This window comes from Oncorhynchus keta, chromosome 16 (genome assembly GCF_023373465.1).
Source record: "Oncorhynchus keta strain PuntledgeMale-10-30-2019 chromosome 16, Oket_V2, whole genome shotgun sequence".
Taxonomy (NCBI): domain Eukaryota; kingdom Metazoa; phylum Chordata; class Actinopteri; order Salmoniformes; family Salmonidae; genus Oncorhynchus; species Oncorhynchus keta.
The window spans coordinates 13,729,808-13,745,058 of record NC_068436.1 but is presented as its reverse complement, the minus strand read 5'-3'; the positions used below and the strand labels follow the sequence as shown (position 1 = coordinate 13,745,058).

Below are 15,251 nucleotides of genomic sequence, written 5' to 3'. Positions count from 1 at the left end.
CAATGTTATTTAACCTCCAGACACCTACAGTACACTACACAATGTTATTTAACCTCCAGACACCTACAGTACACTACACAATGTTATTTAAACCTACACTACACAATGTTATTTAACCTACAGTACACCACACAATGTTATTTAACCTACAGTACACTACACAATGTTATTTAACCTCCAGACACCTACAGTACACTACACAATGTTATTTAACCTACAGTACACTACACAATGTTATGTAACCTACAGTACACTACACAATGTTATTTAACCAGTCACAATGTTATTTAACCTACAGTACACTACACAATGTTATTTAACCTACAGTACACTACACATGTTATTTAACCTACAGTACACTACACAATGTTATTTAACCTACAGTACACTACACAATGTTATTAACCTACAGTACACCTACAGTACACTACATGTTATTTAACCTACAGTACACTACACAATGTTATTTAACCTACAGTACACTACACAATGTTATGTAACCTACAGTACACTACACAATGTTATTTACACCTACAGTACACTACACAATGTTATTTAACCTCCAGACACCTACAGTACACTACACAATGTTATTTAACCTCCAGACACCTACAGTACACTACACAATGTTATTTAACCTCCAGACACCTACAGTACACTACACAATGTTATGTAACCTACAGTACACTACACAATGTTATTTAACCTGCAGACACCTACAGTACACTACACAATGTTATTTAACCTACAGACACCTACAGTACACTACACAATGTTATTTAACCTGCAGACACCTACAGTACACTACACAATGTTATTAACCTACAGACACCTACAGTACACTACACAATGTTATTTAACCTACAGACACCTACAGTACACTACACAATGTTATTTAACCTCCAGACACCTACAGTACACTACACAATGTTATTTAACCTGCAGACACCTACAGTACACTACACAATGTTATGTAACCTCCAGACACCTACAGTACACTACACAATGTTATTTAACCTCCAGACACCTACAGTACACTACACAATGTTATTTAACCTACAGACACCTACAGTACACTACACAATGTTATGTAACCTACAGTACACTACACAATGTTATTTAACCTCCAGAACATCTACAGTACACTACACAATGTTACGCTTTTATCCAGACACCTACAGTACACTATTAACCCACTACACCTACAGTACACTAGCGCCATGTTATTGAGCTAACCTACAGACACCTACAGTACACTACACAATGTTATTTAACCACAGACACCTACAGTACACTACACAATGTTATTTAACCTCCAGACACCTACAGTACACTACACAATGTTATTTAACCTACAGACACCTACAGTACACTACACAATGTTATTTAACCTCCAGACACCTACAGTACACTACACAATGTTATTTAACCTACAGTACACTACACACTGTTATGTAACCTACAGTACACTACACAATGTTATTTAACCTCCAGACACCTACAGTACACTACACAATGTTATTTAACCTACAGTACACTACACAATGTTATTTAACCTGCAGACACCTACAGTACACTACACAATGTTATTTAACCTCCAGACACCTACAGTACACTACACAATGTTATTTAACCTACAGTACACTACACAATGTTATGTAACCTCCAGACACCTACAGTACACTACACAATGTTATTTAACCTACACCTACACACTACACAATGTTATGTAACCTACAGACACCTACAGTACACTACACAATGTTATTTAACCTCCAGACACCTACAGTACACTACACAATGTTATTTAACCTCCAGACACCTACAGTACACTACACAATGTTATTTAACCTCCAGACACCTACAGTACACTACACAATGTTATTTAACCTCCAGACACCTACAGTACACTACACAATGTTATTTAACCTCCAGACACCTACAGTACACTACACAATGTTATTTAACCTCCAGACACCTACAGTACACTACACAATGTTATGTAACCTACAGTACACTACACAATGTTATTTAACCTCCAGAACATCTACAGTACACTACACAATGTTATGTAACCTACAGTACACTACACAATGTTATTTAACCTCCAGACACCTACAGTACACTACACAATGTTATTTAACCTCCAGACACCTACAGTACACTACACAATGTTATTTAACCTACACTACACAGTTACACCTACAGTACACTACACAATGTTATTTAACCTACAGTACACTACACAATGTTATTTAACCTACAGTACACTACACAATGTTATTTAACCTACAGTACACTACACAATGTTATTTAACCTACAGACACCTACAGTACACTACACAATGTTATTTAACCTACAGTACACTACACAATGTTATTTAACCTCCAGACACCTACAGTACACTACACAATGTTATTTAACCTACAGACACCTACAGTACACTACACAATGTTAATGTAACCTACAGTACACTACACAATGTTATTTAACCTCCAGACACCTACAGTACACTACACAATGTTATTTAACCTCCAGACACCTACAGTACACTACACAATGTTATTTAACCTCCAGACACCTACAGTACACTACACAATGTTATTTAACCTCCAGACACCTACAGTACACTACACAATGTTATTAACCTCCAGACACCTACAGTACACTACACAATGTTATTTACACCTACAGTACACTACACAATGTTATTTAACCTCCAGACACCTACAGTACACTACACAATGTTATTTAACCTCCAGACACCTACAGTACACTACACAATGTTATTTAACCTCCAGACACCTACAGTACACTACACAATGTTATTAACCTACAGACACCACAGTACACTACACAATGTTATTTAACCTACAGACACCTACACACTACACAATGTTATTTAACCTACAGACACCACAGTACACTACACAATGTTATTTAACCTCCAGACACCTACAGTACACTACACAATGTTATTTACACCTACAGTACACTACACAATGTTATTTAACCTACTACACCACACAATGTTACACCTACAGTACACTACACAATGTTATTTAACCTCCAGACACCTACAGTACACTACACAATGTTATTTAACCTACAGTACACTACACACACACAATGTTATTTAACCTCCAGACACCTACAGTACACTACACAATGTTATTTAACCTACAGTACACTACACAATGTTATTTAACCTACAGTACACTACACAATGTTATAACCTTACACCTACAGTACACTACACAATGTTATTTAACCTACAGTACACTACACAATGTTATGTAACCTACAGTACACTACACAATGTTATTTAACCTACAGTACACTACACAATACCTACAGTACACTACACAATGTTATTAACCTACAGTACAACACAATGTTATTAACCTAACCTACAGTACACTACACAATGTTATTTAACCTCCAGACACCTACAGTACACTACACAATGTTATTTAACCTCCAGACACCTACAGTACACTACACAATGTTATTTAACCTCCAGACACCTACAGTACACTACACAATGTTATTTAACCTACAGTACACTACACAATGTTATTTAACCTGCAGACACCTACAGTACACTACACAATGTTATTTAACCTACAGACACCTACAGTACACTACACAATGTTATTTAACCTCCAGACACCTACAGTACACTACACAATGTTATTTAACCTACAGTACACTACACACCTACAGTACACTACACAATGTTATGTTACACCTACACAATGTTATTTAACCTCCAGACACCTACAGTACACTACACAATGTTATTTAACCTGCAGACACCTACAGTACACTACACAATGTTATTTAACCTGCAGACACCTACAGTACACTACACAATGTTATTTAACCCAGACACCTACAGTACACTACACAATGTTATTTAACCTCCAGACACCTACAGTACACTACACAATGTTATGTAACCTACAGTACACTACACAATGTTATTTAACCTCCAGACACCTACAGTACACTACACAATGTTATTTAACCTCCAGACACCTACAGTACACTACACAATGTTATTTAACCTCCAGACACCTACAGTACACTACACAATGTTATTTAACCTCCAGACACCTACAGTACACTACACAATGTTATTTAACCTCCAGACACCTACAGTACACTACACAATGTTATTTAACCTCCAGACACCTACAGTACACTACACAATGTTATTTAACCTACAGTACACCTACAGTACACTACACAATGTTATTTAACCTCCAGACACCTACAGTACACTACACAATGTTATTTAACCTCCACTAACACCTACAGTACACTACACAATGTTATTTAACCTCCAGACACCTACAGTACACTACACAATGTTATTTAACCTACAGTACACTACACAATGTTATTTAACCTCCAGACACCTACAGTACACTACACAATGTTATTTAACCTCCAGACACCTACAGTACACTACACAATGTTATTTAACCTACAGTACACTACACAATGTTATGTAACCTCCAGACACCTACAGTACACTACACAATGTTATTTAACCTACAGTACACTACACAATGTTATTTAACCTACAGACACCTACAGTACACTACACAATGTTATTTAACCTACAGACACCTACAGTACACTACACAATGTTATTTAACCTACAGACACCTACAGTACACTACACAATGTTATTTAACCTACAGACACCTACAGTACACTACACAATGTTATTAACCTCCAGACACCTACAGTACACTACACAATGTTATTTAACCTCCAGACACCTACAGTACACTACACAATGTTATTTAACCTCCAGACACCTGCAGTACACTACACAATGTTATTTAACCTACAGTACACTACACAATGTTATTTAACCTCCAGACACCTACAGTACACTACACAATGTTATTTAACCTACAGTACACTACACAATGTTATTTAACCTCCAGACACCTACAGTACACTACACAATGTTATTTAACCTCCAGACACCTACAGTACACTACACAATGTTATTTAACCTACAGTACACTACACAATGTTATTTTACACCTACAGTACACTACACAATGTTATTTAACCTACAGTACACTACACAATGTTATTTAACCTCCAGTACACACCAATGTTATTTAACCTACAGTACACTACACAATGTTATTTAACCTACAGACACCTACAGTACACTACACAATGTTATTTAACCTACAGTACACTACACAATGTTATTTAACCTCCAGACACCTACAGTACACTACACAATGTTATTAACCTCCAGACACCTACAGTACACTACACAATGTTATGTAACCTACAGTACACTACACAATGTTATTTAACCTCCAGACACCTACAGTACACTACACAATGTTATTTAACCTCCAGACACCTACAGTACACTACACAATGTTATTTAACCTCCAGACACCTACAGTACACTACACAATGTTATTTAACCTCCAGACACCTACAGTACACTACACAATGTTATGTAACCTACAGACACCTACAGTACACTACACAATGTTATTTAACCTCCAGACACCTACAGTACACTACACAATGTTATGTAACCTCCAGACACCTACAGTACACTACACAATGTTATTTAACCTCCAAACACCTACAGTACACTACACAATGTTATTTAACCTCCAGACACCTACAGTACACTACACAATGTTATTTAACCTACAGTACACTACACAATGTTATTTAACCTACAGTACACTACACAATGTTATTTAACCTCCAGACACCTACAGTACACTACACAATGTTATTTAACCTACAGTACACTACACAATGTTATTTAACCTACAGTACACTACACAATGTTATTTAACCTACAGACACCTACAGTACACTACACAATGTTATTTAACCTACAGTACACTACACAATGTTATTTAACCTCCAGACACCTACAGTACACTACACAATGTTATTTACACCTACAGTACACCTACAGTACACCTACAGTACACTACACAATGTTATTTAACCTCCAGACACCTACAGTACACTACACAATGTTATTTAACCTCCAAACACCTACAGTACACACAATGTTATTTAACCTCCAGACACCTACAGTACACTACACAATGTTATTTTAACCTACAGTACACTACACAATGTTATTTAACCTCCAAACACCTACAGTACACTACACAATGTTATTTAACCTCCAAACACCTACAGTACACTACACAATGTTATGTAACCTACAGACACCTACAGTACACTACACAATGTTATACAGTAACCTACAGTACACTACACAATGTTATTTAACCTCCAGACACCTACAGTACACTACACAATGTTATTTAACCTCCAGACACCTACAGTACACTACACAATGTTATTTAACCTACAGTACACTACACAATGTTATTTTCCAGACACCTACAGTACACTACACAATGTTATTTAACCTACAGACACCTACAGTACACTACACAATGTTATGTAACCTACAGTACACTACACAATGTTATTTAACCTCCAGACACCTACAGTACACTACACAATGTTATTTGTAACCTACAGTACACTACACAATGTTATTTAACCAGTCCAATGTTACACCTACAGTACACTACACAATGTTATTTAACCTACAGACACCTACAGTACACTACACAATGTTATGTAACCTACAGACACCTACAGTACACTACACAATGTTATTTAACCTCCAGACACCTACAGTACACTACACAATGTTATTTAACCTCCAGACACCTACAGTACACTACACAATGTTATTAACCTACAGTACACTACACAATGTTATTTAACCTACAGTACACCACAATGTTATTTAACCTACAGTACACAGTACACAATGTTATTTAACCTCCAGACACCTACAGTACACTACACAGTTATTTAACCTACAGTACACTACACAATGTTATTTAACCTACAGTACACACCAATGTTATTTAACCTACAGTACACTACACAATGTTATTTAAACAGTACACTCACATGTTATTTAACCTACAGTACACTACACAATGTTATTTAACCTACAGTACACTACACAATGTTATTTAACCTACAGTACACTACACAATGTTATTAACCTACAGTACACTCACATGTTATTTAACCTACAGTACACTACACAATGTTATTTAACCTACAGACACTACACAATGTTATGTAACCTACAGTACACTACACAATGTTATTTAACCTCCAGTACACAGTACACTACAATGTTATTTAACCTACAGACACCTACAGTACACTACACAATGTTATTTAACCTACAGACACCTACAGTACACTACACAATGTTATTTAACCTCCAGACAGTACACTACACAAGTAACCTACAGTACACTACACAATGTTATTTAACCTGCAGACACCTACAGTACACTACACAATGTTATTTAACCTACAGACACCTACAGTACACTACACAATGTTATTTAACCTGCAGACACCTACAGTACACTACACAATGTTATTTAACCTACAGACACCTACAGTACACTACACAATGTTATTAACCTACAGTAACCAATGTTATTTAACAGTACACCTACAGTACACTACACAATGTTATTTAACCTGCAGACACCTACAGTACACTACACAATGTTATTTAACCTGCAGACACCTACAGTACACTACACAATGTTATTTAACCTACAGACACCTACAGTACACTACACAATGTTATTTAACCTGCAGACACCTACAGTACACTACACAATGTTATTTAACCTCCAGACACCTACAGTACACTACACAATGTTATTTAACCTCCAGACACCTACAGTACACTACACAATGTTATAATAATATTTAACCTCCAGACACTTTTACAGTACACTTACAGTCAATGTGCATACATTCTACGTACCTCCAGACACCTACAGTACCCACTACCCTGGCGTTATTTAACCATGACACCTCAGTACACAACTGTTATTTAACCTCCAGACACCTACAGTACACTACACAATGTTATTTAACCTGCAGACACCTACAGTACACTACACAATGTTATTTAACCTACAGACACCTACAGTACACTACACAATGTTATTTAACCTACAGACACCTACAGTACACTACACAATGTTATTTAACCTCCAGACACCTACAGTACACTACACAATGTTATTTTAACCTACAGTACACTACACACTGTTACACCTACAGTACACTACACAATGTTATTAACCTCCAGACACCTACAGTACACTACACAATGTTATTTAACCTACAGTACACTACACAATGTTATTTAACCTCCAGACACCTACAGTACACTACACAATGTTATTTAACCTCCAGACACCTACAGTACACTACACAATGTTATTTAGTACACTACACATGTTCCTCAGACACCTACAGTACACTACACAATGTTATTTAACCTACAGTACACTACACAATGTTATTAACCTCCAGACACCTACAGTACACTACACAATGTTATTTAACCTACAGACACCTACAGTACACTACACAATGTTATTTAACCTCCAGACACCTACAGTACACTACACAATGTTATTTAACCTCCAGACACCTACAGTACACTACACAATGTTATTTAACCTCCAGACACCTACAGTACACTACACAATGTTATTTAACCTCCAGACACCTACAGTACACTACACAATGTTATTTAACCTCCAGACACCTACAGTACACTACACAATGTTATGTAACCTACAGTACACTACACAATGTTATTTAACCTCCAGAACATCTACAGTACACTACACAATGTTATGTAACCTCCAGAACACCTACAGTACACTACACAATGTTATTTAACCTCCAGACACCTACAGTACACTACACAATGTTATTTAACCTACAGTACACCTACAGTACACTACACAATGTTATTTAACCTACCACTACACAATGTTATTTAACCTACAGTACACTACACAATGTTATGTTCCAGACACCTACAGTACACTACACAATGTTATTTAACCTACAGTACACTACACAATGTTACACCTACAGTACACTACACAATGTTATTTAACCTCCAGACACCTACAGTACACTACACAATGTTATTAACCTAACCTACAGTACACTACACAATGTTATTTAACCTCCAGACACCTACAGTACACTACACAATGTTATTAACCTCCAGACACCTACAGTACACTACACCTACAGTACACTACACAATGTTATTTAACCTCCAGACACCTACAGTACACTACACAATGTTATTTAACCTCCAGACACCTACAGTACACTACACAATGTTATGTAACCTCCAGAACACCTACAGTACACTACACAATGTTATTTAACCTCCAGACACCTACAGTACACTACACAATGTTATTTAACCTCCAGACACCTACAGTACACTACACAATGTTATTTAACCTACAGTACACTACACAATGTTATTTAACCTCCAGAACATCTACAGTACACTACACAATGTTATGTAACCTCCAGACACCTACAGTACACTACACAATGTTATTTAACCTCCAGACACCTACAGTACACTACACAATGTTATTTAACCTACAGAACACCTACAGTACACTACACAATGTTATTTAACCTCCAGACACCTACAGTACACTACACAATGTTATTTAACCTACAGTACACCTACAGTACACTACACAATGTTATTTAACCTCCAGACACCTACAGTACACTACACAATGTTATTTAACCTACAGACACTACACAATGTTATTTAACCTACAAGTACACCACACAATTTAACCCAGACACCTACAGTACACTACACAATGTTATTTAACCTCCAGACACCTACAGTACACTACACAATGTTATTTAACCTACAGTACACTACACAATGTTATGAACCTACAGTACACTACACAATGTTATTTAACCTACAGTACACCACACAATGTTATTTAACCTACAGTACACCACACAATGTTATTTAACCTACAGTACACTACACAATGTTATTTAACCTACAGTACACTACACAATGTTATTTAACCTACAGTACACTACACAATGTTATGTAACACTACAGTACACTACACAATGTTATTTAAACCTACAGTACACTACACAATGTTATTTAACCTACAGTACACTACACAATGTTATTTAACCTACAGTACACTACACAATGTTATTTAACCTACAGTACACTACACAATGTTATTTAACCTCCAGACACCTACAGTACACTACACAATGTTATTTAACCTACAGACACCTACAGTACACTACACAATGTTATTTAACCTACAGACACCTACAGTACACTACACAATGTTATTTAACCTAACCTACAGTACACTACACAATGTTATTTAACCTGCAGACACCTACAGTACACTACACAATGTTATTTAACCTACAGACACCTACAGTACACTACACAATGTTATTTAACCTGCAGACACCTACAGTACACTACACAATGTTATTTAACCTACAGACACCTACAGTACACTACACAATGTTATTTAACCTACAGTACACTACACAATGTTATACAGTAACCTACAGTACACTACACATGTTATGTTATGCAGTACACCTACAGTACACTACACAATGTTATTTAACCTGCAGACACCTACAGTACACTACACAATGTTATTTAACCTCCAGACACCTACAGTACACTACACAATGTTATTTAACCTGCAGACACCTACAGTACACTACACAATGTTATTAACCTACAGACACCTACAGTACACTACACAATGTTATTTAACCTACACCTACAGTACACTACACAATGTTATTTAACCTCCAGACACCTACAGTACACTACACAATGTTATTAACCTACAGACACCTACAGTACACTACACAATGTTATTTAACCTGCAGACACCTACAGTACACTACACAATGTTATTTAACCTACAGACACCTACAGTACACTACACAATGTTATTTAACCTACAGACACCTACAGTACACTACACAATGTTATTTAACCTCCAGACACCTACAGTACACTACACAATGTTATTTAACCTACAGACACCTACAGTACACTACACAATGTTATTTAACCTCCAGACACCTACAGTACACTACACAATGTTATTTAACCTACAGTACACTACACACTGTTATGAACCTACAGTACACTACACAATGTTATTTAACCTCCAGACACCTACAGTACACTACACAATGTTATTTAACCTTAACCTACAGTACACTACACAATGTTATTTAACCTGCAGACACCTACAGTACACTACACAATGTTATTTAACCTCCAGACACCTACAGTACACTACACAATGTTATTTAACCTACAGTACACTACACAATGTTATTTAACCTCCAGACACCTACAGTACACTACACAATGTTATTTAACCTACAGTACACTACACAATGTTATTTAACCTACAGACACCTACAGTACACTACACAATGTTATTTAACCTCCAGACACCTACAGTACACTACACAATGTTATTTAACCTACAGACACCTACAGTACACTACACAATGTTATTTAACCTACAGACACCTACAGTACACTACACAATGTTATTTAACCTCCAGACACCTACAGTACACTACACAATGTTATTTAACCTCCAGACACCTGCAGTACACTACACAATGTTATTTAACCTCCAGACACCTACAGTACACTACACAATGTTATTTAACCTACAGTACACTACACAATGTTATTTAACCTACAGACACCTACAGTACACTACACAATGTTATGTAACCTACAGTACACTACACAATGTTATTTAACCTCCAAACACCTACAGTACACTACACAATGTTATTTAACCTCCAGACACCTACAGTACACTACACAATGTTATTTAACCTACAGTACACTACACAATGTTATTTAACCTACAGTACACTACACAATGTTATTTAACCTACAGTACACTACACAATGTTATTTAACCTACAGTACACTACACAATGTTATTTAACCTACAGTACACTACACAATGTTATTTAACCTACAGACACCTACAGTACACTACACAATGTTATTTAACCTACAGTACACTACACAATGTTATTTAACCTCCAGACACCTACAGTACACTACACAATGTTATTTAACCTCCAGAACATCTACAGTACACTACACAATGTTATGTAACCTACAGTACACTACACAATGTTATTTAACCTCCAGACACCTACAGTACACTACACAATGTTATTTAACCTCCAGACACCTACAGTACACTACACAATGTTATTTAACCTCCAGACACCTACAGTACACTACACAATGTTATTTAACCTCCAGACACCTACAGTACACTACACAATGTTATTTAACCTACAGACACCTACAGTACACTACACAATGTTATTTAACCTCCAGACACCTACAGTACACTACACAATGTTATTTAACCTCCAGACACCTACAGTACACTACACAATGTTATTTAACCTCCAGACACCTACAGTACACTACACAATGTTATTTAACCTCCAGACACCTACAGTACACTACACAATGTTATTTAACCTACAGTACACACTACACACAATGTTATTTAACCTACAGTACACTACACAATGTTATTTAACCTCCAGACACCTACAGTACACTACACAATGTTATTTAACCTACAGACACCTACACACTACACAATGTTATTTAACCTACAGTACACTACACAATGTTATTTAACCTACAGACACCTACAGTACACTACACAATGTTATTTAACCTACAGTACACTACACAATGTTATTTAACAGACACCTACAGTACACTACACAATGTTATTTAACCTCCAGACACCTACAGTACACTACACAATGTTATTAACCTACAGTACACTACACAATGTTATTTAACCTCCAGACACCTACAGTACACTACACAATGTTATTTAACCTCCAAACACCTACAGTACACTACACAATGTTATTTAACCTCCAGACACCTACAGTACACTACACAATGTTATTTAACCTCCAAACACCTACAGTACACTACACAATGTTATTTAACCTCCAGACACCTACAGTACACTACACAATGTTATTTAACCTCCAGACACCTACAGTACACTACACAATGTTATTAACCTACAGACACCTACAGTACACTACACAATGTTATTTAAACCTACAGTACACTACACAATGTTATTTAACCTACAGACACCTACAGTACACTACACAATGTTATTTAACCTCCAGACACCTACAGTACACTACACAATGTTATTTACACCTAACCTACACAATGTTATTTAACCTACAGTACACTACACAATGTTATTTAACCTACAGACACCTACAGTACACTACACAATGTTATGTAACCTACAGTCACTACACTACACAATGTTATTTAACCTCCAGACACCTACAGTACACTACACAATGTTATTTAACCTCCAGACACCTACAGTACACTACCAATGTTATTTAACCTACAGTACACTACACAATGTTATTTAACCTACAGTACACCTTTACACAATGTTATTTAACCTACAGACACCTACAGTACACTACACAATGTTATTTAACCTACACCTACAGTACACTACACAATGTTATACAGTAACCTACAGTACACTACACAATGTTATTTAACCTACAGACACCTACAGTACACTACACAATGTTATTTAACCTCCAGACACCTACAGTACACTACACAATGTTATTTAACCTCCAAACACCTACAGTACACTACACAATGTTATTAACCTACAGTACACTACACAATGTTATGTAACCTACAGTACACTACACAATGTTATTTAACCTACAGTACACTACACAATGTTATTTAACCTCCAGACACCTACAGTACACTACACAATGTTATTTAACCTACAGTACACTACACAATGTTATTAACCTACAGTACATTTACACAATGTTATTTAACCTACAGTACACTACACAATGTTATTTAACCTCCAGACACCTACAGTACACTACACAATGTTATTTAACCTCCAGACACCTACAGTACACTACACAATGTTATTTAACCTACAGTTCACTACACAATGTTATTTAACCTCCAGACACCTACAGTACACTACACAATGTTATTTAACCTACAGTACACTACACAATGTTATTTAACCTCCAGACACCTACAGTACACTACACAATGTTATTTAACCTACAGTACACTACACAATGTTATTTAACCTACAGACACCTACAGTACACTACACAATGTTATGTACACCTACAGTACACTACACAATGTTATTTAACCTACAGACACCTACAGTACACTACACAATGTTATTTAACCTCCAGACACCTGCAGTACACTACACAATGTTATGTAACCTACAGTACACTATACACAATGTTATTTAACCTCCAGACACCTGCAGTACACTACACAATGTTATGTAACCTACAGTACACTACACAATGTTATTTAACCTCCAGACACCTACAGTACACTACACAATGTTTATGTAACCTACAGTACACTACACAATGTTATTTAACCTACAGACACCTACAGTACACTACACAATGTTATTTAACCTCCAGACACCTACAGTACACTACACAATGTTATTTAACCTCCAGACACCTACAGTACACTACACAATGTTATTTAACCTACAGACACCTACAGTACACTACACAATGTTATTTAACCTACAGTACACTACACAATGTTATTTAACCTCCAGACACCTACAGTACACTACACAATGTTATTTAACCTACAGTACACTACAACAATGTTATTTAACCTCCAGACACCTACAGTACACTACACAATGTTATTTAACCTACAGTACACTACACAATGTTATTTAACCTCCAGACACCTGCAGTACACTACACAATGTTATTAACCTACAGACACCTACAGTACACTACACAATGTTATTTAACCTACAGTACACTACACAATGTTATTTAACCTCCAGACACCTACAGTACACTACACAATGTTATTTAACCTCTACAGTACACTACACAATGTTATTTAACCTACAGTACACTACACAATGTTATTTAACCAGACACCTACAGTACACTACAATGTTATTTAACCTACAGTACACCTACAGTACACTACACAATGTTATTTAACCTACAGTACACCTACAGTACACTACACAATGTTATTTAACCTCCAGACACCTACAGTACACTACACAATGTTATTTAACCTGCAGACACCTACAGTACACTACACAATGTTATTTAACCTCCAGACACCTACAGTACACTA

The 15,251-nt window shown here is 36.2% G+C and overlaps 1 protein-coding gene across 7 annotated transcripts in view; it reads left to right on the top strand.

Annotated features, from left to right (window-relative positions):
- LOC118379014 (serine/threonine-protein kinase DCLK2-like) overlaps positions 1-15,251 on the top strand; it is a 126,155-nt gene that overhangs the window by 83,647 nt on the left and 27,257 nt on the right. The window lies entirely within an intron of this gene.